The sequence below is a fragment of the Nyctereutes procyonoides genome, unplaced genomic scaffold (genome assembly GCF_905146905.1).
Source record: "Nyctereutes procyonoides isolate TBG_1078 unplaced genomic scaffold, NYPRO_anot_genome, whole genome shotgun sequence".
NCBI classification, from domain to species: domain Eukaryota; kingdom Metazoa; phylum Chordata; class Mammalia; order Carnivora; family Canidae; genus Nyctereutes; species Nyctereutes procyonoides.
This window is the reverse complement of record NW_026575143.1, coordinates 1,316,070-1,342,802: the sequence shown is the minus strand read 5'-3', so window position 1 is coordinate 1,342,802 and position 26,733 is coordinate 1,316,070.

Below are 26,733 nucleotides of genomic sequence, written 5' to 3'. Positions count from 1 at the left end.
AGTCTACATATTGTAATAAAGTCCAGGTAACTTTATATCATCTAAGTCCACTTTTAAGGTTGGAAGAAGTAGGAAGGACTTTCAGTAAAACCCTGAGGTGTTACTATCCAGGTGTATTCCTTGTCTTCCCAAGTAAAGGCAAAATGATACACTGGCTGACCTTTACCTGGAGCAGGGGATAATGAGGTCTTGAGCCTTATAGTCTTCTATTATGGGCTTGACACTTTAAAATTAGTGTCATGAGAGATGGTACAGAATAATGATGTGGAAAACAGAAGAATATCCTTAACAGGAAGGACAATGCCTTCATAAAAAGAAAAAAAAAAACCTAGATCCTGAATAAAGTCAAACAGCTTAACTAAAAGGAGGGAGCTTGGATCAGAGGGATACTTACCATGCTAAAAGAAAAAGGACAAGTCATAGAAACAGAGAGCTCAAAAGGCTCAAGTGGGTACCTCACATGATTCCAGAGGTCATTAATTCCACAGTTTTTTGCCTTTGGATCTCACTTATGACACCATGTAATATTGGCTTTAAAAAACAAAGATACCAGCTATTTTGCCAGCAGAATGAGTTTATTTGGGAACAGCAGAGAACAGCAACTCAGGACAAGCAAATTATAGAAAACCATGGGCAAGTCCAGAGAACAGGGGAGAGGGGTTTGCTTTTATAGGGGAAAAGACGAAGCAGGGAAGAACTGTTTCACTGAGTTCTTATTGGATGAGATGTTACTGGGCAAAGAGAAATAGTTTCTGCTCTCTGTTGGGGTGTGTAAAGTAAGCTGCTTTCTGGGGGGTATGAATGGTAGTGTGCAAGAGCTCCTTGTTTAGACCTTGTTGACTCTATTTTAAATGACTTTTTACAGAAATTTATTTTCACAGTAGTTAAGAATCACCATTATCCTCAAATATCTTAGCAGGGTGCTGCTCGTTTACCTCATATGGGACTTGCTCTTTCTTTGTAAAATGGGAATAAAGTTACCTACCCTTTTTTACCAAGTCACTGTGAGAGTGATCCACAGGAAGAATTGTAAAATGCCTAATGTTGGGAAGTGATCCAAAGATACTCAGTGTGCTGTGAGGTCTTTCGGTAGAAATCTTTAAATAAAATTTGCACACCAGCAAGTCTGAATTGTAATTATATTACATTATCATTCTTGCCATGAGCACATTTATGACAAGGCTGGGGGCTCCCCAAGCACTTTCTGCATGCCAGGAATATAGAAAGCTGACCCAAGGAAACAGAGGCAAGGGATTTAACACTCATTAGCTTTTTGAATTTATCAGAAACATGAGCTTTGAGATTTTTATGCCTGCCACTTTCTGCCTTCAGAAACCTAGGAGCTTATGTTCAAACTCTACGTTTGAACTTTGGAGAATGAGGTTTCTAGTCTTGTACTTGAACTGTGTAGTTGAGGACTTTCATGTAAAATATCTGTATTCAGTTGTACAGTGTGGGGTTTGTTCAAAGCAAGCGATGCTTTCTAACTTTGGAGAGATGTGCAAATCTAGGTTGAGAGAATTCTCTACACAGAGGAAAAATATTTAGTGGTCTTAATTTATTTATATCCTAGAAAAAGAAAGACACTATCAAGTTATGATGTTGATTTGATTTGACAAAAATGGCTCTTTGTGAAGTAATGACTTAGTTGGATCTTCAAAGAGGAGTTTCTATTTCTGAAGTATACCTCCTGGAACTTTCTATGCGTGTCTTTACTGCCCTGAGCTGACTGCTACTCCCCTCTTGCCTAGATCACTGTCCACTTATCTAGCCTGTGGAGAGATCTGATTACATTGTTCCCCTACTCTTCTAGAAACCATCGAGTGATTCCCAATTCCTTAGAGATGTACATTCATCTTCTCTCCTTGGTGTTCAAATTCCTCAGCTCTCTAGGCCTTCTTGTTGTCACCCTCTTCACTGGTGAACCCGGAAATTTAACCCAATAGGTCTACTGACTGTTGTTCCAACACCTTTTCTACTTCTTTTACTATGGGCCTCTGTTCAAATCATCTTCTCTTTTTTAAATACTCCCCTCACTTTGTAACCTGCAGATCCATTTATTCAGGTCTGGTCTCTGCTGCTCTCTCCTGAAGTCTTCCTACATCACTTCATCAGAGCTAAACTCCAGAGCTTCCACACATCTTGCCATCTACCTTACACCTGGGCATTCATTTATATGGTCAGTTTTCCTAAATAGACTGAAATCTAAACGGATGGAACTGTGTCTCATTCATGAGTTATTTGTTATCCTATGAGATCTGAACGTGTTTTGTGCAGAAGACTCTCTTAACAAATATTAGGTTAATTGAATAAATGGAACCATCACTAAATATACAGAATGCCAATTTATACCATTGGTAAGTGGCTCGAATGCCGTGGAGTTTCAGGCTGTGATAAGATAAAGTGAACAGGGATATCTGAAAGAAGCATGAAGCATTGAAAAGCTAACTTGCTTCTCAGAGTGGTTTTTGATTTTAGGCTACTCAGATTGTTACTAATTATGGTAATAAATGTACTACTAATAGGACTTTCGTATTGCACTTGGCAGTTTTGATAGATACATATTAGTATCAATAATTATAACAAAGTGGGAATGATGCTCTCTTAAAAGCAATGGCTGGTTAGGAAATCTTGATGCAGTTGCACATGTAGTGTGGACTCTTATAGTCACACTTTATGATGGGCCATGATTTTGATATAATTTCTGCATACTGATTCAATATGAATTGTTCTAATTGAATATCACTTTCCTCTACAGAACTCATATATGGCAAATACCACATAAAATTTTCCAGGATTTCAGATTTGAGTTGGTTTTGTTTATATTTTGTGGGCAGAATATACATGGTCTTTAGATAGATATTTTATCACATTTTAAGATCTATTTTACCTTTTGTCCTTTTTTCCCTCATACCTTTAACTTAATATCCTTAAGTATGTAATTTTTTCCTTATATTCACAAGTTAATGTTTTGCTACTTGCTTACTCGCTCCAGTAAGAAGACTCTGGTATAACTTTTTCATATTTTTTCCTGACCTGAATGTATGTCTTTATCCTTCTTTAATCTATTTCTATTGTGTCTCTGTTATTTTGTTATTTCCATAGTGTTTAATCATGTGTTTTCTCTTTTTTGTTTGCCAGTGATTTATCCATTTTGAATTTTTTTCTTCAAGTGCTAACTTTTTCTTGTGTTGTTTCTCTTTATTATTTTTTTCTTTTCTACTCATTTCTGTATGTACTTATATGTGTCTTTGTTATTTCACTCCTTTGGCTTTCTGCAGATTTTTTCTGTGGTTCTTCTTTCTAGTTATCTTTGTTCATAAAAACTTTTTCATGACATCTTTAAGATTAATTTACATACTATGGAATTCATCCATTATAAGCATACAATCACAACATTTTATTTATTTATTTGAGAGAGAGAGGGAGAGGGAGAATGAGCAGAAGGGAGAAGGAGAGGTGAGAGAGGGAGAGGCAGATTTCCTGATGAGCAGGGAGCCTGATGCAGGATTTAATCCCAGGATCCTGGGATCATGACCTGAGCCAAAGGCACCTTGGTGGCTCAGTTAAGCATCTGCCTTTGGCTCAGGTCATGATCCCAGGGTCCTGGGATTAAGTCCCGCATCAGGCTCCCTGCTCATCAGGAAATCTGCCTCCCTCGCCAAGGTGCCCCATAATTACAACATTTTAAAGCAAATTTTTAGAGTTGCATAACCACCACTACTATATAGTTTTAGAACATTTCCATTATCCCCAAAATATCCCTCAAGCCATTTTGCAGTCAATCCTTGCTCCTACTCTGTCTCCCAAGTCCTAGAAAAACACTGATCTTTCTGTCTCTAAGAAATTTACTTTTTATGGACATTGCATATAAATGAACTTGCACAATATGTAATCTTTTGTGTCTGTCTTATTTCACTTAGCATGATGTTTTTGAGGTTCATTGATGTTGTAGTATGTGTCAGTATTTTGTTCTTTTTCATTTGTGAATAGTATGGATATGATACTTTTTAATCCCTTCCATGGTTGATGATTATATAGATTGTTTCCAGCCTGAAGCTATTACGGTACTGCTGCTATGAATATTGGAACATGTCTTTGGATAGACATATTTCCATTTTTCACTCGATATACTCTTAGAAGTGGAACTGCTGTGATGCCTGGGTGGCTCAGTGGTTGAACATCTACCTTCAGCTCAGGGTGTGATCCTGGAGTCCCGGGATCGAGTCCCACATCAGGCTCCCTGCATGGAGCCTGCTTCTCCCTCTGCCTATGTCTCTGCCTCTCTCTGTGTCTCTCATAAATAAATAAAATATTAAAAAAAAAGGAGTGGAACTGCTAAAGTAAATGACAATGTTCTGTTTAGCTTTTTAACTAACTGCTAGACAGTTTTCCAAAGTGTCTGTACAATTCTATATTCCCATCAGCAAATGATTAGGACGTAGGTTTCTCTACATCCTAATCAATAGTTGGCATTGCCTGTCTTTTTGGATATTGTCATTTTAGTGGATATATAGCATTATATCATTATAGTTTTAATGTGCTTTTTTCTAATGCTTAATGATGTTGAATATCTTTTCATGTGCTTATTAGTCATTTATATGCCTTTTTTGGTGAAAAATCTATTTAAGACCTTTGCCCATTTAAAAAATTGAGTTTATTTCTTCTTATATTGAGTTATATTCTTTATATATTTTAGATTCAAATTCTTTATCAGATATATGATTTGCAAATATCTTCTTCCAGTGTATGGTTCATCTTTCCATTTACTTGTGTCTTTAGAAGCAAAATATTTTTAAAATTAATGAAGTTCAGTTTAACATTTTTCTTATGCTTGTGCTTCTAGTATTGTACCTAAAACCTTTTTTGCCTAACCCAAGGTCACAAAGATTTTCTCATTTTCTTTTGGTAGTTTTATCATTTAAAACTTAATTTAGGGGGAGGGGCAAGACGGCGGAAGAGTGGGGTCCCCAAGTCACCTGTCCCCACCAAATTACCTAGATAACCTTCAAATCATCCTGAAAATCTACGAATTCGGCCTGAGATTTAAAGAGAGACCAGCTGGAACGCTACAGTGAGAAGAGTTCGCGCTTCCATCAAGGTAGGAAGACGGGGAAAGAGAAATAAAGAAACAAAAGGCCTCCGAGGGGGAGGGGCCCGCGAGGAGCCGGGATGAGGCCGGGGCGAGTGTCCCCAGGACAGGAGAGCCCCGTCCCGGAGGAGCAGGAGCTGCACCAACCTTCCCGGGGGAAAGGGGACCACAGGGAGTTAGAGCAGGACCCAGGAGGGCGGGGATGCCCTCGGGCTCCCGGGGACACTAACTGGCACCTGCGCCCCGGGAGAGTGCGCCGAGCTCCCTAAGGGCTGCAGCGCGCACGGCGGGGCCGGAGCAGCTCGGAGGGGCTCGGGCGGCGGCTCCGCGGAGGGGGCTGCGGGGCGGGAGCGCGAATCCCACAGCGCAGGCCCCGGAGCACAGGGCGCCGGGACACAGCCCAGGACCCGGGCTCCCCCCCCGCCCACCACCAGGACAGGCAGAGGCCGGGAGCTGACTCCAGGCTTCCAGAGCTGCCATAGCAACTGCGGCTGTTCCTCCTGGGGCCTCACGGGGTAAACATCCCCCGCTGAGCCCTGCAGCAGGCAGGGGCAGAGCAGCTCCCCCAAGTGCTAACACCTGAGAATCAGCACAGCAGGCCCCTCCCCCAGAAGACCAGAGGGACGGACCAGTTCCAGGGGAAGTCAAGGGACTTAAAGTCTACAGAATCAGAAGATTGTTTTGTTTTGTTTTGTTTTTTGTTTTTGTTTTTTTTGCTTTTTCTATGTTTCCTTCCCCCACCTTTTTTCCTCTTTCTGTTTCTTTCTCTTTTTCTTCTGTTTTTTTTTCTTTTTTTCTTCCTTTTTTCTTTTTCTCTTTTCTTTCCTTCTTTCTCCTCTCTTTTTCTCCTTTTCCCAATACAACTTGCTTTTGGCCACTCTGCACTGAGCAAAATAACTAGAAGAAAAACCTCACCTCAAAAGAAAGAATCAGAAACAGTCCTTTCTCCCACAGAGTTACAAAATCTGGATTACAATTCAATGTCAGAAAGCCAATTCAGAAGCACTATTCTACAGCTACTGGTGGCTCTAGAAAAAAGCATAAAGGACTCAAGAGACTTCATGACTGCAGAATTTAGATCCAATCAGGCAGAAATTAAAAATCAATTGAATGAGATGCAATCCAAACTAGAAGTCCTAACGACGAGGGTTAACGAGGTGGAAGAACGAGTGAGTGACATAGAAGACAAGTTAATGGCAAAGAGGGAAACTGAGGAAAAAAGAGACAAACAAAGTACCATGAAGATAGATTAAGGGAAATAAACGACAGCCTGAGGAAGAAAAACCTACGTTTAATTGGGGTTCCCGAGGGCGCCAAAAGGGCCAGAGGGCCAGAATATGTATTTGAACAAATCCTAGCTGAAAACTTCCCTAATCTGGGAAGGGAAACAGGCATTCAGATCCAGGAGTTAGAGAGATTCCCCCCCTAAAATCAATAAAAACCGTTCAACACCTCGACATCTAATAGTGAAGCTTGCAAATTCCAAACATAAAGAGAAGATCCTTAAAGCAGCAAGAGACAAGAAATCCCTGACCTTTATGGGGAGGAGTATTAGGGTAACAGCTGACCTCTCCACAGAGATGTGGCAGGCCAGAAAGGGCTGGCAGGATATATTCAGGGTCCTAAATGAGAAGAACATGCAACCAAGAATACTTATCCAGCAAGGCTCTCATTCAAAATGGAAGGAGAGATAAAGAGCTTCCAAGACAGGCAGGAACTGAAAGAATATGTGACCTCCAGACCAGCTCTGCAAGAAATTTTAAGGGGGACTCTTAAAATTCCCCTTTAAGAACAAGTTCAGTGGAACAATCCACAAAAACAAGGACTAAATAGATATCATGATGACACTAAACTCATATCTGTCAATAGTAACTCTGAACGTGAACGGGCTTAATGACCCCATCAAAAGGCGCAGGGTTTCAGACTGGATAAAAAAGCAGGACCCATCTATTTGCTGTCTACAAGAGACTCATACTAGACAGAAGGACACCTACAGCCTGAAAATAAAAGGTTGGAGAACCATTTACCATTTGAATGGTTCTCAAAAGAAAGCAGGGGTAGCCATCCTTATATCAGATAAACTAAAATTTACTCCAAAGACTGTAGTGAGAGATGAAGAGGGACACTATGTCATACTTAAAGGATCTATCCAGCAAGAGGACTTATCAATCCTCAATATATATGCCCCAAATGTGGGAGCTGCCAAATATATCAATCAATTAATAACCAAAGTGAAGAAGTACTTAGATAATAATACACTTATACTTGGTGACTTCAATCTAGCTCTTTCTATACTCGATAGGTCTTCTAAGCACAACATCTCCAAAGAAAGGAGAGCGTTAAATGATACGCTGGACCAGATGGATTTCACAGATATCTACAGAACTTTACATCCAAACTCAACTGAATACACATTCTTCTCAAGTACACATGGATCTTTCTCCAGAATAGACCACATACTGGGTCACAAATCGGGTCTGAACCAATACCAAAAGATTGGGATCGTCCCTGCATATTCTCAGACCATAACGCCTTGAAATTAGAACTCAATCACAAGAAGAAGTTTGGAAGGACCTGAAACACGTGGAGGTTAAGGACCATCCTGCTGAAAGATGAAAGGGTCAACCAGGAAATTAAGGAAGAAATAAAAAGATTCATGGAAACTAATGAGAATGAAGATACAACCGTTCAAAATCTTTGGGATGCAGCAAAAGCAGTCCTAAGGGGGAAATACATCGCAATACAAGCATCCATTCAAAAACTGGAAAGAACTCAAATACAAAAGCTAACCTTACACATAAAGGAGCTAGAGAAAAAACAGCAAATAGATCCTACACCCAGCAGAAGAAGAGAGTTAATAAAGATTCGAGCAGAACTCAACGAAATTGAGACCAGAAGAACTGTGGAACAGATCAACAGAACCAGGAGTTGGTTCTTTGAAAGAATTAATAAGATAGATAAACCATTAGCCAGCCTTATTAAAAAGAAGAGAGAGAAGACTCAAATTAATAAAATCGTGAATGAGAAAGGAGAGATCACTACCAACACCAAAGAAATACAAACGATTTTAAAAACATATTATGAACAGCTCTACGCCAATAAATTAGGCAATCTAGAAGAAATGGACGCATTCCTGGAAAGCCACAAACTACCAAAACTGGAACAGGAAGAACTAGAAAACCTGAACAGGCCAATAACCAGGGAGGAAATTGAAGCAGTCATCAAAAACCTCCCAAGACACAAGAGTCCAGGGCCAGATGGCTTCCCAGGGGAATTCTATCAAACGTTTAAAGAAGAAATCATACCTATTCTACTAAAGCTGTTCGGAAAGATAGAAAGAGATGGAGTACTTCCAAATTCGTTCTATGAGGCCAGCATCACCTTAATTCCAAAACCAGACAAAGACCCCACCAAAAAGGAGAATTATAGGCCAATATCCCTGATGAACATGGATGCAAAAATTCTCAACAAGATAGTAGCCAATAGGATCCAACAGTACATTAAGAAAATTATTCACCATGACCAAGTAGGATTTATCCCCGGGACACAAGGCTGGTTCAACACTCGTAAAACAATCAATGTGATTCATCATATCAGCAAGAGAAAAACCAAGAACCATATGATCCTCTCATTAGATGCAGAGAAAGCATTTGACAAAATAAAGCATCCATTCCTGATCAAAACTCTTCAGAGTGTAGGGATAGAGGGAACATTCCTCAGCATCTTAAAAGCCATCTACGAAAAGCCCACAGCAAATATCATTCTCAATGGGGAAGCACTGGGAGCCTTTCCCCTAAGATCAGGAACAAGACAGGGATGTCCACTCTCACCACTGCTATTCAACATAGTCCTGGAAGTCCTAGTCTCAGCAATCAGACAACAAAAAGACATTAAAGACTTTCAAATCGGCAAAAAAGAAGTCAAACTCTCCCTCTTCGCCAATGACATGATACTCTACATAGAAAACCCAAAAGCCTCCACCCCAAGATTGTTAGAACTCATACAGCAATTTGGTAGCGTGGCAGGATACAAAATCAATGCCCAGAAATCAATGGCATTTCTATACACTAACAATGAGACTGAAGAAAGAGAAATTAAGGAGTCAGTCCCATTTACAATTGCACCCAAAAGCATAAGATACCTAGGAATAAACCTAACCAAAGAGGTAAAGGATCTATACCCTAAAAACTATAGAACACTTCTGAAAGAAATTGAGGAAGACACAAAGAGATGGAAAAATATTCCATGCTCATGGATTGGCAGAATTAATATTGTGAAAATGTCAATGTTACCCAGGGCAATTTACACGTTTAATGCAATCCCTATCAAAATACCATGGACTTTCTTCAGAGAGTTAGAACAAATTATTTTAAGATTTGTGTGGAATCAGAAAAGACCCCGAATAGCCAGGGGAATTTTAAAAAAAGAAAACCATATCTGGGGGCATCACAATGCCAGATTTCAGGTTGTACTACAAAGCTGTGGTCATCAAGACAGTGTGGTACTGGCACAAAAACAGACACATAGATCAATGGAACAGAATAGAGAACCCAGAAGTGGACCCTGAACTTTATGGTCAACTAATATTCGATAAAGGAGGAAAGACGATCCACTGGAAGAAAGACAGTCTCTTCAATAAATGGTGCTGGGAAAATTGGACATCCACATGCAGAAGAATGAAACTAGACCACTCTCTTGCACCATACACAAGGATAAACTAAAAATGGATGAAAGATCTAAATGTGAGACAAGATTCCATCAAAATCCTAGAGGAGAACACAGGCAACACCTTTTTGAACTCAGCCACAATAACTTCTTGCAAGATACATCCACGAAAGCAAAAGAAACAAAAGCAAAAATGAACTATTGGGACTTCATCAAGATAAGAAGTTTTTGCACAGCAAAGGATACAGTCAACAAAACTAAAAGACAACCTACAGAATGGGAGAAGATATTTGCAAATGACATATCAGATAAAGGGCTAGTTTCCAAAATCTATAAAGAACTTATTAAACTCAACACCAAAGAAACAAACAATCCAATCATGAAATGGGCAAAAGACATGAAGAGAAATCTCACAGAGGAAGACATAGACATGGCCAACATGCACATGAGAAAATGCTCTGCATCACTTGCCATCAGGGAAATACAAATCAAAACCACAATGAGATACCACCTCACACCAGTGAGAATGGGGAAAATTAACAAGGCAGGAAACAACAAATGTTGGAGAGGATGCGGAGAAAAGGGAACCCTCTTACACTGTTGGTGGGAATGTGAACTGGTGCAGCCACTCTGGAAAACTGTGTGGAGGTTCCTCAAAGAGTTAAAAATAGACCTGCCCTACGACCCAGCAATTGCACTGTTAGGGATTTACCCCAAAGATTCAGATGCAATGAAACGCCGGGACACCTGCACCCCGATGTTTCTAGCAGCCATGTCCACAATAGCCAAACTGTGGAAGGAGCCTCGGTGTCCATGGAAAGATGAATGGATAAAGAAGATGTGGTTTATGTATCCAATGGAATATTACTCAGCCATTAGAAACGACAAATACCCACCATTTGCTTCAACGTGGATGGAACTGGAGGGTATTATGCTGAGTGAAGTAAGTCAATCGGAGAAGGACAAACAGTGTATGTTCTCATTCATTTGGGGAATATTAATAATAGTGAAAGGGAATATAAGGGAAGGGAGAAGAAATGTGTGGGAAATATCAGAAAGGGAGACAGAACATAAAGACTCCTAACTCTGGGAAACGAACTAGGGGTGGTGGAAGGGGAGGAGGGCGGGGGGTGGGGGTGAATGTGTGAAGGGCACTGGGGGGGGCACTTGACAGGATGAGCACTGGGTGTTATTCTGTATGTTGTTAAATTGAACACCAGTAAAAAATAAATTTATTAAAAAAAACTTAATTTAGGTTTAGGATCCCATTTGTATTATTCTGTCTATAGCATCAGGTAGAGTCTAAGTTTCTTTCTTTTTTTTCTTCTTAAAGATTTTATTTATTTATTTGACAGAGAGAGAGAGGGAGCACAAGCAGGGGGAACAGCAGGGAGAGGGATAGGGAGAAGCAGGCTCCCTGAGCCTGATATGGGGTTTGATCTCAGTACCTGGGATCATAACTTAAGCTGAAGGCAGATGGTTAAACAACGGAAATACCCACGTGCTTTTTTTCTTTTCTTTTTCCTTTTTGCACACTGTTACCTAAATGTCTCAGCACCATTTATTGGAAATACAATCAATTCTCTATTGAATTATCTTGGAATCTTTGTGAAAAATTAATTTGAATAAATGAAAGGTTAGTTTGTGGACTTTTAATTCTGTTCTATTGATCTATGACTATCCTCACATCAAAGTCTCAAAAAAACTTTTTTTAAGTAGGCTCCATGCAAGGAGGTCTTGAACTCATGACCCTGAGATCAAGACCTGAGCTGAGATCAAGATTCAGACACTTAACTGACTGAGCCATCCAGGTGCCCCCAACACCTCACAGTTTTGATGAGTATAGCTTTATAGTAAATTTGGAAATTGAGTCTATTTGGAATATGTGGAGACCTTATGAGGCCCCCAATGCCTATCTCACCTCCTAGAACTCCCTATTTTAGTCTCTGAGTAGTCTGCTGGTTATTTGCTTGCTTTTACTATGACTGCATCCTTTACATGAGTAGAGCCACTATCCCTCTCTGTTGGTCAGGGCTATATAATTTTCATGTCCTAATGAAATAAAGATGTAAGTCTTCTTGATAAAAATTATTTCTTTTATGTTTGCTGGTTTAGATGGTATAGATTGTATTATTTATTATATTCTTAAAAATACACCCTAAAGCATACATTTTTCTTTTTTTTAATAAGATTTTTATCTATTTATTTGAGAGGGGGAGGGGCAGAAGAAGAGGGTGAGAGAATCCAAGCAGACTCCCTGCTGAGCATGAAGCTCAATGCATGGCTCAATCCCAGGACCCTGAGATCATGATCTAAGCTAAAGTCAGACACTTAAATTACTGAGCCATCCAGATGTTCTGTTAAATCATATATTTTTCTAATGAGACTTATAGTTATTCAATATTTCTGCCCTCCTTCTGAACATGACATTAAATATCATTCCCTAACCCTCCTTTTATGATTAAGGTTTTGTTTTGATGTGTTTCCTTAATAAAAAGAGCTAAATTAGTGTTTTCCACTAAATTTTAATTATATTAACCAGCATGCTTTTATCATATGTTGCATTCAATATTATCCTGTAGCTCGTTCAAATATGTTTTTTAGGTAAGGTTCAGAATTGTTTCCTTATCTGCCAGCACAGAGCACGAAATTAGTCTCTTACCTTCACCCTGACCAGGCATGTCTGGGTGTGACATAAAAAACACCTGGTTTTGTTTAACCCATAGGAACTAACCTCTGACTACCACCACCAGTAGGTTTGTGGCCTTAATCCAGACTTGCTGTTTTGCTTCTGTCTTCTGTGGATATCCTTTTCTTATTCTTGAAACTGGTTCTATTTTTTTTTTCATTTTAATTTCTACATTTTATTTATAAGTGATATGTGTGTTTGAAAGAGAGAGGATACATCAAAATGTGAATCTACCATGCTATTATAGCTGAACCACTAAAAAAACACTTCTAATGTCTATTTATTCCTTTTAGTATTTAAAGAGCGTGTCTCCTGATTTAAGCTTCTTTAACACTCTCATTGTCTCTATAGGTTTTTTTAAAAAAAGATTAATCTGCATTGTTTTATGAAGTTTTCTAATCTTATCTTGATATCGACTATTTTCTTTACAATAATTTTTTTATTTTTGTTCACAACTGGATTGTGAGTTTCTTAAGTATAAAGACTAAAGACTATTTTACTTTCTTTACTAGTCTCAGTGCATAGAATAAAGCTTTGAATTGAATTAATATTCTCTATGTATCTGTACATTGATTATTCTACATAAAGAGCATGTATTAATGAGCTCTACTTAGGGAAACCATTTGATCAGGACATAGCCTCTAGATGTGGGGAAATGAATATTTTGGTGTTAGAAGCAAAATAGCCCGGCATGAGCTGTCTATGATCTAATCCTATTGGTGAGGTGACTTTACATTGAATCCTGGAACCATCTGGCCTTTGACCTGGAATTTACGAGGCTTTTATTCTGATTCCTCTATCAGTTAGATTGTGTTTGACTGCTAGAAACAGAAACTCCGAAAACAGTAAAGGTTATTTTTCTCCCATAAGAAGTGGGAAGAAAGGCCAGAGATGTGCAGTGCAGCCAGGGTTGATGTGACAGCTCAAAGGTACTGTCAGAGACTCAAATTCTTCAGTTGGCTTCCTCCTCAGCCTTTGTGAGTTATTCCTTCCTGATGGTGTTAAAGTGGCTGCCATTATCTCTTGCCATTGTTGATCCATTCCAGATAGAAATGAGAAGGAAGGAAAAAGGACAAAAGGCCCATGTCATGATCAGGATAGTAAAGCTTTCCAGAAATCTCACCCAGAGATTTCTGCTTACATATCATTGGCCAGAACTGGTCATGGTGAGTCTAGGGAAATATGTATTTTTAACTGGACACATTGCCACTGTATAAAAATGAAGAATTTTACTAGTATGAATGAAGTATCAATAATGCATAGGCAAACTGCAGTATGTACAACCCCTAACATTTGTTTTATAGATACCCACCTGGAAGGATTTTAAAAAGCTTTCCAGTGATGGTAAGGAGGATGGATTGTAGATGGGTGAGATAGTAGGCTAGTTAAGCTACTGATGCAGGAATCTAAGTGAGAAGTTGGTGGCAATTATGGTTAAGGAGCAGATGCAGAATTCAGATGATGTTAGGAGTTAGAAGGGATAGGATTTGGTGACAGTCCTAAAACTAGGAACAATAAGTTAAAAAATTCAAAACCTCTTTATCTTTCAGTATTAGGAAAGGATCTGTGTTTACATATTTTAAATAGGAGTAGAAGGAATAGGTACAAGCCAGCCTCAAATATCAGGCATCAATAAAACAAAGAGTTGTCTGGCATTTTAAAATAGTGTATACTATATAAGGGCTTCAAATATCATAACAATTGAGGTAAAAACATTGTGAGAACAACCTTTCTTTTTAGGAATTTGGAGTCAAAGCAGCACACATCTACTAATATTTTAAAAAGAACTTAAATGCTATTATAAAATTCACAATCAGTTCCATGTAATAAAATTTCTTATTTGGACCAAGGTACTCATCCTGACTCCATACTGGGAATAATGATGGGTGTCATGACATCCTTTTGGCTAAATCAGTAAGAAAAGCTTGAATTTCTAGGTTTGAGAGAGCAGTGGGTTACCTTCCGAAGGCTACTGCTTCTGAGCTGTCATTTGAAATGCCAGCACATCTCTCAGCTGTAGGTCAATGGGAAGTCTCACATTTTCTTTTTGACCATGGAACAAAGCAGCCAAATATTAACATGCTTGGGAATGATTATAAGAGCTGAATACTAGCAGTTTGACTTTTCAAGAAGATAAAAGACAGGTAGTCTTAGAGTGTGGATTAAAAGCTTTTTCGTTTACAAATATTAAAAAAGGTATGCTCTAAGACAATGGAAATACAGAATTAAATTAGGCATTAAAATGCTACATGATAAGATTGTAACTGGTATGAAATATGAAACCCTAGGAAAATGGAAGATTTGAAGGAGTGTATAGGCCAAGGAGAGGGAACAAGTTTTTTTTTCTTTTCTTTTCTTTTTTTTTTTTTTTTTTTTTTTTGAGGGAACAGGTTTGAATAAATTTATGCTCTGGCTACATGGCCCTAAATTTCTGGAGGTTTCCACATATTAGTCTTGGTAGAGACTTCATTAGTCTTGGTAGAAGAAACAGATCATCTATTGATAGTTTTATACCTTACTGGATATTGTGTGTTCTTACTGGATGTATTAAACATATGTTTGGAAGCTATGACTTTCAGCAATGATGGATGTTTTTGTTTTTGTTTTTTTTTTTTTTTGGTTTCTAATAGTGAAGTGAAAGCTTAGAGGCAAAATGAGAGCTTTACAATTTATTCTTCAAATATTTTGGAACTTATGGTAAATATTTTTACATTAGAATCATTTAATTTAATTTGTTTATTTGAGAGACGGAGAGAGAGTTTGAGTGGGGCAGAGCAGAGGGAGAGGGAGAAGCAGAGAGCCTGATATGGGGCTCGAATCCAGGACCCTGAGATCATGACCTGAGATGAAGACAGAAGCTTAATCGACTCAGCCAACCAGATACTCCTAGAGTGATCTTTATAGAAAAATAATCAACCCACTTAGTTCCTTAAAAGAAATATTTAAATGATATAGATCAAAATCAAAATGTGGCTTTCCTAGGTACACATGGTACATCCTTGCATTTAGCTTCAGTTGTGCACATAATATCTTTTCTGTTATGATATGCATCAGTCTACCTCGTTAGAATTCATGGAGCTACAGATTGGGAATGTAGTCTGCCATGGTCTGAATATTGATGTCCTCCCAAATTCATATATATTGAAATCCTAATCCCCCAAAGGTGGTGGTGTTAGGAGGTGGGGCCTTTGGGATGTGCTTAGTCCATCAGGATGAAGCCTTACTAATTGAGACTAGTGTTTTTATAAAAGACACCTCAGAGGAACCCCTAGCTCCTCCCACCATGTGAGGACAGTGAGAAGTTGCTGTTTATGAACCAGATAGAGGACCCTCACAAGAACTTGAACATGCTGGTGCCTTGGATTTCCCAGCCTCCAGAACAGAAATAAATTTCTATTATTTATGAGCTACTCAGTCTGTGGTATTTTATTATAGCATCCTGAACAGGCAAAGACAGTCTGAATGATGTAGTGCATATGATTATTTTTCTTTCCAGAAAGTAACATTCCAAAGATGATGGTTTCACTTGATGAATGGATATACAAAGCAAAATCATTTTGCCCCTAATACATTTTAGACTACTTAGAAACTACTTAGAGTTTTCCAGGACATATCTCAAAATTTTAAAGTCAGATTGTAAATACTGCTGCCATGTGTGATTCTTTAGAGATAAAAATTTTCTGTAAACATTAGTAATTGCAGTGTTTTGCTTAGAAAGCTGTGTTAACTTGTGATTCTAATTATTGAAAGCATTAAAGAATTTACATAATTCTGTGACCTAGAAGCCCAGGAAGAATGTAATTTTAATTGTCAGTACAGTATAATTCCTTGAGTTGGTCTACTTTGAATGGAGAAAATAAAAATTAAAAATTACATTGTCATTTATTTTTATTTTTTTAGGAGAAGGAATGTTTTTAATTGCCATTTAGAACAGTTTACTTACTCGAAACTGAGACTCAGTTTGCTTATCTATGGCTTGCACACCTCTTTAGTTCGTCAGATCTATTGAATTCTACAAAGAATAAAGTATTACGTATAAAGAACATAATTGGGAGTAAATTTTAAAAGTGTTCTGATATGTGTATTGATGGTATCTCTGTTAAAATGTATTGTTTTTATCTATTCACCATCTCTTTTCTCTTTTTTATGTAAAACCCACTTCATGTGGGTTCAGGTGGGGGGCAGGTTAGCCTCTCTACAGGGGGCCAGAGCACATTGGCTTGGCCACTGGGAATTCTGAATTCTTCAGGCCACACAGAGTTGAAAAATGGGCCCAAGACAGTCCTTCCAGGCCTGTTGCTAGAGCCATATGAAAGCAGTACTCTCTGTCCTATGTAATTACTAGCTTTGAGCCTAAAACTGCTGATGATTGTGTGAAGAGAATGAAGCCAATACAGAAGAAATCAGAGCAAACTGAAAGACTGAGTTTGATGATGTTTGCGTGTCGGGATTCCACTGTGCCTGAAGTCAGGTGTACATCCTCCAGATGCTTTCCTAACTAAATGAACCATAAACTCTTTCTTTATGCTGAAGTTAGTTGGAATTGGTCTTTACAGTGGAATCTTAGGTTATAACAGTGCCCAGGTAACACAGGAGTCTCAGGCATTTTTGTGCATCAACAATGTTCAAATGAATAACACATATTGATTCTCTAATAAGAAGGTGGAAAGAAGCAGGCTAGGATGTTGGGTTTTAGGCTGCTACCTTGCATAAATCCAGAGCCACTATTATATAGCAGACAATGAGAATGGCACCCCTGTAGTTGTATAGTAGCTCAATCAGAAATTATTAAGGTAGAAAGGGTGGATTGTTTAAAAAAATCCACGATTTTCATTCAGAGAATTTTGATCAGTTTCATCAATTCTGTGGTGAAGTATTATACAAGAAGATACATTAAGACAAAGAAAAGAGCCCTTGTATTTGGAAGTAGGTGGAGGGAAGATGGAGTGGTGCAGAAGTGAGGAACAGCTTTTGTGCAGGGCTGACTTTCTGGCTCTTCCCATCCCAGCGCTCTGAGCATGGGCAAATGCTTCTTGGCTCAATCACCTGTTCTGTGAAACAGAGGTGATGGTAGTATCTATTCATAGGGCCACTGAGAATGAAATAAGATACCTGTGAGGCGCTTAGAGCAATGCTAAGCACATGGTGGTATGCGATAAATGTTAGCTATTTTATGTTTTTTTTTTTTTTTAACAAGTAGATTGAGAGCCATTTCTGTTTCATATTAACCCAGTGCCCTGAGAAAGATGGCTAGAACACAGAATTAGGCAGGAAACTTTTAGGGATGTGAATTTCATAATCCTTAGCCTTAGATGTTGAGTCCCCTTTAAATTACTGAGATTCCAGTTACTCTCCATGTCTAGAATAACCCACATGCATCTGTATACTCTCATTACTTGCATGGAATCTCTTTTGCTATGAATTATCAGGAAGCTAGAGCCTGACCATTGATAAAGAGGGTTAATTTCTTAGAAACTAGTCTGAAGAAACAGCTGCTGACTAATAGACTCACTCATATAACACTTGCCTGCTGGGAGTCTTCAGTCCAGTTAAGGAGCCAAAATGTAAAATGCAGGGATAGTTAAATGATACTGCAGAGCTCACTAACAGGACAGACTGAAGGAGTGAGCCAGCAAAGAGCAGAGTCACTTGTAGATGGGTTGAGCTGAGCTGCAGTAGGTGCTGGTAGGGGGAGAATGAGGGGTCAGAGAGAGGTGAGATCACCCTCAGGCAGGGAGGCCTGGTAGGCTGGATGGAATCTGTTAGTCATTTTAGATTTCTTGTAAACATTTAAGAGCTTGAGCAGGTGCAAGAAATATTTATCATTCAAATTAAAGATTGTATTCATGAAGACGAACATGATATTTTTTTGAGGCTGGCTAGTCAATAAAGAGAAGTAAAATCCTCTGTTTTGGCCTCTGTTTTGTGAGGTCTGCAGTGTATCTCTGAATTCATTCTGTGGGTCTGGATTTGGCATTTCCAGACTGGTCTCCTCTCTGATGGAAGTGAGGGAAACCTCTCCAAGGCATCCTTTGCCCCAAAAGAAATTTCTGTGGGAAGAGCACATGCAAACAACTTGAGAGCTTATTGCACTTCAATTATTAACCAGTATCTGGGGTCCTAAGCTGCCAGTGCACTGATTATTCTTCTTTAGGAGAGTTCTGGCTTTTACTTATCACAGTTGTTAACCAGAGCAGGAAGCCTGGAAAGGGAAGGAATTGGAAATTGTTCCTTCTCAACACAACCTTTTCTGATATCCTGACAATTAAAAATAAGGATCTGCTAAGGGTTGGTGATAGTCTGTCTGTGTTTTGCTTATTAATTAGTTCTCTTGCTGAGGGGAAAATAATTTATTATATATTAGGGAAGTGATTCCACATTATTCAAAGTTGAAGTCTAAAGTTATTCACTTCAAATATTTGCATCTTCTTCTCCCCCTCCCCAAACACCGGTTAGAACTAGTATATTTATATTTTCTTATTGGCTTAAAATGTTAATTGAGATATAAAAGGCACAGACTTGAACTATTTGTAATTTGAGAGTTTTTTTTTTTTTAATTTGACAGTTTGGATGCTGGTTTTTAATATAGCAGCCTGCAACTTCACATGTCTCTTTAGGCCCTATGTCAGACTGTGGCCAACTGCATTGGTGATGAATGTGGTGATTTACACATCTTAGACCATTTGGATGTTCAAAATAAGAGACTAGAGGGGTAGGGTGTGCTCACATCCAGTTTTACCGTGAACTAGGACATCCTCAACTAAAATTAAGAATAAAGATGACTTTAATAATTAATCATCCAAGCACTGCATTTTTATGATTGGCATCAAGAATGTCTTAAGCATTGTGAATATAACCAAGGAGTGTAGGACAATGGTCCTGTCCTCAGGAAAGTGATGATTTGCTAAGATACCTAACACTCATCTGTGTAGGAACCTGAGGACCAGGCCAGGGCAGGTTATGGCAAATGTGGCATGATCACCACATCTGTTAAGGCAGCACTTGCACTGGGCACAAAGGGGGCAGTCTTCATCCTCACTATGTTTATAAGTAGTGTCTGAAGAAGCAGTGTATGCAAATGTACATGACACTCTGAGGTACCGACACCTAATCACTACTGAGCAGGACAGTCTAGAAGCTATCAGAATTCCAAGGGGCAGGAAATGACTCTGACCTGATACAATCGGTCAAGGTTTCACTAAAAAGGTGGTGTTTGTCCTTGATTATTGAGCTGAGAGTGTAATTTAGAATTAGAATGAGAAGCAGAGAACGCGGTCTCCAGAGACTCACAGATCAGCAACCCCTGGGGGTGAATGAATTCTGCTCCCTTTCCCATCTCTCCAGCAGTCCATGGGGTTCCCCTGTAACAACAGTGGCTAATGGTATGACACAGACTAACATACCTGGCAGTACTGGGGGAGGCTGACAAAGTCCAATGGGTTCCACATAATACCAGAGGGTGGGTGTTATTTGATTCATCTGCCAGAAGCCTCTGTTAGTGACTGATTTGGTCATGTTTGCTTTATTTCTGTAAAATGAGGGTAAGGCTGCTTTTCTCTCTTTGCAGACATAGAGTTGGGCAGGCACACTTCTGACGTGGTTTGTGGAAGATTTTAATGCTCAATGTCACATAAAGGAACTCATGTCAGGCAACAACTCTATTTCTCAAGACAGGGGCCGATTCATTGGTCTATTTGGAAACAATTACTCAACGTGAATAGGAACCTTACCTGAGGTCACACTCTCTGCCAAAAGTAGGGGGAGGAATGCCCCAAGGGGAGAAGTGGGTTCCGGTGAAATCCTGTGGCTCTGGCAGGAAATCCATCATTTGAAGTTAGGCGATGCTGCCACAGCATAACAGACTGTAACCTGGTGAGCAGATGAAGCCAAGCTCCAAATTCTCAGTGATTGGGAAATGCCCCTCAGCAATTAGGCAAGGCTTCTGAATCTGCAGGGACTTGAAGATGCCAACAGGAGCCATTCAGGCCTTAGGTTCTGCCTGTCCGAAGACCGGCTAATCCTGATTGCCTCCAGCCCACTTTTAAAGAGTGAAAAGAAAACTCGAGGCTATTTAAATGCCCTCTTTTTGATTTATGCTCACCTTTCACCAGAGATGGTAGTGCGGTCTAGAATGACTCTCCAGATAATAGATTCTTGGAGCAGGATCTGTGTCCCTGCATGTGAGCTCCTTATAGGGATGACTGAGAACTTCAAAACTTTGACAAAATTAAATAGTTGTTATAATCAATAAGGATATTTATGTGTTAAGGTTTGAATCTTTTTGGTAATTAAAAGGTAAAGTTGTGCTGACAAATTTTTTTGTATGTAAAAAGCGTAGAATGTCAAAAAGAGAAAACAAAGCTTGTCTTCTCCTCACCCCTGGTAGCCCTTCCACTCTCAGCTTGGGGAACTGAGGGGGGTGGGGGAAGAAAGAGAGAAAGAATTTGAATCTCGGTCTTTAAGACATCAAAATGTAAATGTTATTATAACTTGAGGCAGTAAGTGGAGGCTTCACTAAAAAAAAAAAAAGAAAGAAAGAAAGAAAGAAAGAAAGAAAGAAAGAAAGAAGAAAGAAAGAAAGAAAGAAAGAAAGAAACCCCACAAAACCAAAAACACCCCCCCCAAATGAATAAGATCTATTACCTGCATTTATTCTTTTTGCTTTTGTAGTCCAGCTTCTGTCCCCCTCTGATCTCATGAATGAACTTTTCAAGGTTTTCAGTGGCTTCCTTTTCTGCCTCTCTGCTACCAGAATTCCAAGGGCAGGAAATTCTAATGTCCCTTGGTATTTTACCACCACCTTCTTGAAGCTCTGTTTTTCACTCTCTGTTGGGGTACCACATAGACTTTTTATATTTCTAGCTATTCTACCATCCTATGCTATTTCTTGCGACCCATGTCCCTTCTAGTGCCAATTTGTGAGGATTGAATGAAGTGATGTTTGTAAAGATACCTAGTGGAGTAGATAGCTATCCAAATGAAGAGTGTTACTAACTTGGTAACAGTCTAATATCTGTTTTTTGTCATCTCTTCTCAACAAAAGTCAGTCCATTTTTCAACTACCTATTCCCTTTGGATATCTTGCTTCTTCTCATGCAAACCTCATTTTGCACTGGAATGACCACATCCCTCACGTTGGCCCCTTGTTCTGCTGTTATTATTTGTGCTTACTCAACTTGGACAGAAGATCCAAGACGATGGTAACTATAGTGTGTGAGTCACAGCTGGTCTCAGCTTGTATCAGTGAGGGAAGGGATGGGTATTCCTCCAAGAGACCCTCTCTGCCAGTAAGCATAAGGTCCTATTAGAAGGATGGAGTCACCAATAGCTTTGGTCTCTGACCACCAATAGGCTTCCTAAGTTACTGCTTTCTGGGTTAACGTACTGCTTGTTTTTGTTTTCTCAATCCTTCCAATAGTTTTGTAATCAGTTCAGTGTATTCATGCCCTTCTGTTGAAAATATGTGGTATTTTTCCTGTTTTCCTAATACCTTTTGCCTTTCTGATCTCCTCAGGATATGCTGGAGCCTTCTCTTTAGTTATTTGCTCATCACCAGAATCCATAATTTTGTCTTCCAAGTTCAACAATAATTAGAAGTTTGACAAAGACTTAGTATAGGGGGTGTATGTGTATGCATGGTGGTATTGTGGTAATGCTTTTCATTTTAGCAGTTGGTTATGGTTCTTCTGAGGAATATAAAAACATAAGTAATATGTTTTTACTTTGATGTAGACTTTTAAGTATAATATGAATTTGGGTTGTGCCTGGAGAGAGAACATGCATGAAGTTTTAGCAAGAAATCTTGATAAAATAATAACCAAGATTGCCTAATACAGTCCCTGTGCTCTAGCATTTTCTACCTCAGGCCTCAGTTAGCCAGGTAAGGTACAGGCTGTACAGGCACTAGGCCTCTAGGCCAAGTAGGTGAGTTGGGGCAACATCCATGCTGCTCTGTGCTCCACACTGCATTCATCTCTACACATTTATTTAATATAAATTCACATAAATATTTTCTTTTCATACTTACAGTAAACATAGTTGGGATAAAAGTTAATTTAACTACACTTAATTCAAAATGATTTGGAGACAGAGGGGCTTTTCTAACATATCCAGGTGTCACAGGAACTGGAGAGAGGGTGATTCCTCTTTCAGGAACCAAGGTGAGCCAAACTCCTAGATGGAAAGTCATTAATGCATATTCCCAGGAAGCATCCCCAGTCTATTTTTCTAATTATTCAGTAACTCCTGAGGAACAACTGTATGATTGTTTTGGCAGAGTCTGAATCTGAGTCTCAGTGCTTAATATACATGGAATCTAATTCTAATTGAGAAGAATTCCATCTCCCCACCTTGATTTAAGCTCCCCTTACTTTTCTATGAATAACTAACTATACTGAAATGGAAATGAATGCTTAATTCAATCAAGCTTGTCCAAATTGTTAAGTGATTATAAATTGACTTAAGTCACAACTTTCTTCAGATCTAATTGGATTGGAACATGTCATGGCATGCTTTTCTTGACATTTTAGTTGCTGATAAGTGTCGAATAATCTCTGTTAATTCTACGCTATTTTTAAAAAGATACATCTGTACCCAATCTTTGGATGACATCTCTGCAACAGCAGAAGCAACCAAAACATATGAAACTAAAGGGAAATCCCATGAAATAATACTTCAAAAAAGAAAAGAGCCCTGAACCCATGGCATATTGAATGGGATGGTAAAAGTCAAGTGCTCAGCATCGTGCCTATTGTACAATGTATGTTCAATGAATGCTCAGGGCTGATACAGAAGTTTGACCAGCAAAGAGTAATGAACATAGAAATATAGGCAATCAATATTAATTGATAAACCCAGGAGATTAGGTATTAAAAAGGTATTTAATATGAAATAAATATTACATTGTTTTCATACTCCTCCATGGCTTGCCTAAATAATTTCACTCTTGATGTCTTGAGACAACATTTAGAAGAATTGAATGTTTCATTAGCATACAGGTCACTTGTGAGCTTCAGTTATTTATTTTTTTTATCTATAAGGCCATAGTCATATCTACGTGACTATGTGACTGTGCCTACTAGTTCTGCTACTTGTGCCAATCGTCCCAACAACAGAGGGTGGGTCATATGGCTATTTCTGTAAGTGGACTATATGATTTGGGCCTGAATATGCAGGAAAGGCATTTTAGGAAATGCCCAAGTTCTAATTCATGTTTATTAAGTTACGACTGACCACAACTGAAACAATCTGAACAACTGAGATCCAGAGGTACAATGTGTTATCTGAATGTTTGAGGGACAATTAATTTTGTAGGACTTTTGTTCATTTAGCTCAAAGATAGTAACATAAAACTATTTTTTTTTAAACTTAGAGCTTCACAGTTAGAATAAAAGCCAACTTTACTTTATTCAAATTTCTTTTTTTCTTTTCTTTCTTTTCTTTCTTTCTCCTTTCTTTCTTTTTTCTTTCTTTTATTTTATTCTTGGTAGTGTAAAAGTTTTCTTGTTCAACATGTCTGTAGAATATTAAGAATGACTTAAAACTTTTGCCAATATAATTTTTTTTTCCACTGAGAGTGGTGATAGAAATTTAAGAACAATTAACTGATTTCAAGATTTGAGTATATGTTACCTTCTGTAATTGTCAGTTAATAGAGCTATACATATTCATTTTTAAAAAATCATTAGAATCCAAATGATTTAGGTCAGGGTTTAGCTTATAAAAAGAAAAAGTGAGAAGGCATCTACTTAGCTTTTTGTATTTAGTAGACATTGTAGAAATACCATAGTCAGATACTATAAAAGTCATAGCTGATATTGGAAAGCCAATTGGGATGAGCTTATAATTTTATAATTATGATAAAAGTTTTTGTGATATATGAATATAGGAATTTTTGTATAAATAATACAGAGTAATATTTCACAGTATGGAAAGCATAGGCAAAAACTATGATTCTTTTTAAAGGTCAAGAAAACCCTTACAATTTCAACTCTCAGTGATGGGTTGGGAAGGGGAAATACACAAATTGTTCATAACAGGAAAATTCAACTTATATAAGCTTCTTAATATTGGAGAAATATGGTAAAAAAGCCAGACAAGAACACTATGGAAAAGAAAATTCAGGCCAATAAATATCCCTAATGAACACAGATGCAAAAATCCTTAACAAAATACTACCAAAATGAATTCAACAGCATATTAAAAAGATCACACACCATGAGCAATGGGATTTATCTTTGAGATGCAAGGATGATCCAACATATGCAAAGCAATAAATACAATACACCACATTAATCGAATGAAGGATAAAAATCATATAATTTAAATAGATACAGTAAAATTGTTAGTGAAAATTCAACATTCTGCATGATAAACTCTCAACAACTTAGATATAGAAAGGATATATTTTATCAAAAAGAAGGCCATATATGACAACCCCACAACTAATGACTACTTCACCGTGAAAACTGAAAACTTTTCCTGTAAGATCAGGAACAAAGCAAGAATGCTAAATCTTGCCACTTTTATTCAACATAATACTGGAAATCCTAGTCAGAGTAATGAGGAAAAAAAAGGCATCCATATCAGAAAGGAAAAAAATAAAGTGTATCTATAGATGATATGATCTTATATATAGAAAACCCTAAAGATTCCACCAAAACATGATGAAACCAATCAGCAAAATTCTGTGAAGTTGCAGGATACAAAATCAACATACAAATATAGGTTGTACTTATATAACATAACAACAAACTATCTAAAAAATGAGTTAAGAAAACAATTCCTTTTATAAGAGCATCAAAAAGAATACAATACCTAGGAAATTTTTTAAGCAAGAAGATGAAAGACTCACACATAAGAAACTACAAGAAACTACAAGACGTTGATGAAAGGAAGTGAGGAAGACATAAATAAACCCCATGTTCATGGATTGACTGAGTTAATATTGTTAAAATATCCATAGTGCCCAAAGAAATCTACATATTTAATACATCCCTATAAAAATTCCAATGGTATTTTTCCTAGAACTAGAAACAATTCTAAAAATCATTTGGAACCACAAAATATCACAATAGTCAAAGAGATCTTGAGAAAAAAGAACAAAGTTGATTTAAAATTATATTACCAAGCTATAGTCTCAAAATAGTAATAAAAAAAAGTGTGGTACCAGCACAAAAAGAGACACATAGACAAGTTGAACAAAATAGCCCAGATATAGACCTACAAGTATACATTCCACTAATCATCAACAAAGTAATACTCAATGGGGAAAAATAGTCTCTTCAGTAAATGATAGAAAAACTAGGTATTCGGGATCCCTGGGTGGCTCAGTGGTGTAGTGCCTGCCTTCGGCCCAGGCCATGGTCCTGGAGTCCCAGGATTAAGTCCCACTTTGGGCTCCCTGCGTGAAGCCTGCCTCTCCCTCTGCCTGTGTCTCTGCCTCTCTCTCGGTGTCTCTCTTGAATAAATAAATAAATAAAATCTTTATTAAAAAAAAAAAGAAAAACTAGATATTCACATGCAAAAGAATGAAATTGGACACTTTCACTATATACAAAAATCAACTCAAAATGGATTAAAGACTTAAATGTAAGACAAAATAATAAACATTCTAGAAGAAAATATAGGTAAAAAGTTCCTTGACATTAGCCTTGGCAATAATTTTTTGGCTAACACCAAAAGTGGGGGAACAAAAGCGAAAGTAAGCAAATGAGACTACACCAAAATAAAAAGTTTCTGCACAGTAAAGGAAACAATCAGTATAATGAAAAAGCAACTTACAGAATAGAAGAAAATATTTGCAAACTGTATATCTGATAAGGGGCTAATATCCAAAATATACAAGAAACTCATATGACTCAATAGCAAAAACAAAACTCCAACAACAAAACAAAAAACAAGAACAAATGATGCAGTTAAAAAACAGGCAAAGGATGGGATGTCTGGGTGGCTCAGTGGTTGAGCATCTGCCTTCGGCCCAGGGTGTGATCCTGGGGTCCTGGGATCGAGTCCCACATGGGGCTCCCTGCATGGAGCCTGCTTCTCCCTCTGCCTGTGTCTCTGCCTCTCTCTGTGTGTCTCTCATGAATAAATAAATAAAATCTTAAAAAAAAAAAAACAGGCAAAGGACCTGAATAGACATTTTTCCAAAGAAGACTTGTAAATGGCCAATAGATGTATAAAAAAAGCACTCAATATTACTAATTATTAGGGAAATGCAAATCAAAACCACAGTGAGATATCACCTTATACCTGTGGCTATTATTGTGGCTTAATAATGGCTATT